The sequence below is a fragment of the Mus pahari genome, chromosome 7 (assembly GCF_900095145.1).
Source record: "Mus pahari chromosome 7, PAHARI_EIJ_v1.1, whole genome shotgun sequence".
In the NCBI taxonomy this organism is placed as follows: Eukaryota; Metazoa; Chordata; class Mammalia; order Rodentia; family Muridae; genus Mus; species Mus pahari.
In genome coordinates, this window is record NC_034596.1 from 23832077 (window position 1) to 23835016 (window position 2940).

Here is a 2940-nt window from a genome sequence, read left to right on the forward strand (position 1 = left end):
TGCACACCTGTGATTCCCACACTGGGTGGCAGAGAGGTCTGCCAGTTTGAGGTCGGCTTTGGGCTGAGGGAGGAGCCTGTCTCAAACACTAAACTGCTGGATATGGTAAGCTCACGGCTATAGTTCTAGAACTTGAGAGTGTAGGCAGAAAAGTCAGGAATTCAAGATCACCCTGGGTTACAAAGCAAACAAGTTTCCAGACAGTTTAAGCCACACAGACTCTGCTCACAAACCAGGCAATCAAACACACAGAGATATGCACACACACACACACACACACACACACACACACACACACACAAAGTAGCCTCAGCATCACTATGGGGATAACTCATCTGTCTGTGTCACATGTGACCCAGCTTTGTAGGACACCTTGGGGACATATTGCTTTATCCACCCCTTTGATTGTAATATTAATTTCAAGGATTGCAAAGCTGTCCAGGGATCAAAATTTATGATATGAAGTTGAGTGTTGCCATTGTGACAACTTTATCGTTTATTCTCTTATTAAGGCGACGCTACCAGCAGGCAGGTGCATTGTGGGTAAGAAGCCGGAAAAGGTGTTTGCTCCTACAGCTCCCTTCTGCTACCTTTCTGCTGAATTCCCCAGAGGAGTTCAGCCCTTAAGCAAACTGAACAAGAAGGGCAGCCAGCCAGCTTCTCTCTACTGATTTCTCCAGCCTCTGCGGTTCCTGCAGCACTGGGTCCTGCTCCTTGGCACTATCAAACTTCCAGGCATTCTGTTGGCTCTGGGTCTTTGCACTCACTGAGCCCTCGAGTGTCCCGTACTTGGCTGGAGGATGCGATGTTCAATTGAGTATCAAGTATTAACAAGTAAACAGAATTCGAAAAGTGCTGCAGGAGACATCTCCAGCCCTTGGGCTAGAGATCTCAGGAAGGGCGGGTTCAGCTGGGTCATTACTGGCTGGGGGAGGCGCAGCCACTGAGCTGGCTTTTCCAGTCTTAGAAAGGCTGCACCGCGCTCTGCCCTGTGGAGTGGGCGCTGCGTGGCAGGCTGGGAGAGGTGTGGGGTGCGGCTTCTGGGAATCGTAGGTGGGCAGAGCAGCGCCCCCCACCCCTCCTACTTCCCGGAAGGTCCTTGGGAGTTGCTGTCTCTCACCCCAACTGCCTGAGACCCCCAGGGTTCAAGCATCTCAAAGAGCAGGGCATGACCATGGATTTGGAGCTGCGGCTTAGCTTAGCCAGTCTTGAGTTCGAGTCTCTTCCTCTATGCCCCTCATTTGTCCTTAGATCACACACAGCCTGTCCTCCCACTGCTGGAATGCCATCCCCACAGAACAGGGAGTCCTGCTCTGGTGCGTGGTGGGGCGGGGCGGGGCGGGGCGGGGCGGGGCGAGGCGGGGAGAAGTAGATGCTGATGCATAGAATGCTTCTGTCAGTGAGAGTTGCTGTGTGTGAATCAGAGAGCTCTAGTCAGGGATAGACAGCCCAGGGGTGGGGAGCCAGGCTTGCTCAACTGGGTTTGACATTTTCTTCTTACAGAGGATAGATTTCAACATAAACTAGGAGCATAAAGAGTCCTGCCTCCATCCGCATCTGCACGTGCGGCTCAGGATCTTCAGCGGATCCCAGAAACCTGGAGTGGAACCTCAGGTGCGCGTTGGTTTTTTGTTTTTGTTTTTTTCTTTTGTTTTTTTTTTTTTTTTCTTTTCTCTACAAACACAGTGGGGGTCAAGTCACTTCAGTGTTTAGTGTTGAACTAATAAGCAAGACAATCATAACATAGGGTGCTAAAAGTTAACTTGGAGCTATGAATTATTGCTGGAATTTTCCATTTAACATTTTCAGACCACAGCTGACCTAGGGAAACCAAGCTTCCAAAGTGGGTAAGTGGTGAAATTTCCATCCAGGCTTTTGGGTCTCTCCAATGGTTTCTGTTTCTTTATTGCATTTCTGTCAGGCCAGCGGGTGTCCTTTCTGTTTCCGGTCCCGCCCATGTGATTAGAATTACTTCCTATCAGCTGGTGTTTGCCAGCATAAATCACATTTTTGCCTTGAGAGGACTCTCAGAAACCAGACACCATTGTCAGGCACAAAATCAGATCTCCGTAGAAAGTGGAACTTACTTCCTAGTAGGGACATTTCAAATCAGAGCAACTCACAATCAGTTTGGAGCAAATTCAAACGAGATTTTTTTTTTTCACTTAAAAAAAAAACAAACAACATATTTTACTTTAGGGAGTTACAACTTCAGTTGACATTTCTAATGTGCACTTTTTTTTTTTTTCTTTTTTAGACTGATGGCTTTCAGGAAGCTCTGATAAAACCAGAATGTTGAGAATGGCCTTTCTCTATCTGGGCCTGGCTTTGCTTCCTTCCATAGGAGTTTTGAGACAGAGTTTGAAGAGATGTCGGCGTTTGTGATGAACTTTCCCCTGGAGCCCTGCAGCTGTGTCCTGCTGACTTTGAAGCCTGATTGTACAGCAAACCTAAGGGGAAAGACAGTTTTCTCACACGCAGGATCTAGATAGGTGTGTGTGTGTGTGTGTGTGTGTGTGTGTGTGTGTGTGTGTGTGTGATGAACATAGACAAGAGATTATGGGGAGGGGAAAGGTCTAAAAGGAATGGAGGGACAAGAGTAATGGAATTCACGTGGCATCAAAGCACAGGCAGGGGGAAGGGGATCAGCAAGATGGGGGACCGTAGGAGGTGTGAATAAAATATTTAAGAAATACATTTAATAATGTACGGGGGGTGGTGGCTGGAGAGATGGCTCAGTGGTTAAGAGCACTGACTGCTCTTCCAGAGGTCCTGAGTTCAATTCCCAGCAACTACATAGTGGCTCAGCAACCATCTGTAATGAGATCCGATGTTCCCTTCTGGAGTGTCTGAACTCAGCTTCAGTGTATTCATATACATAAAATAAATAAATGATTCCTTTAAATTGTGTGTGTGTGTGTGTGTGTGTGTGTGTGTGTG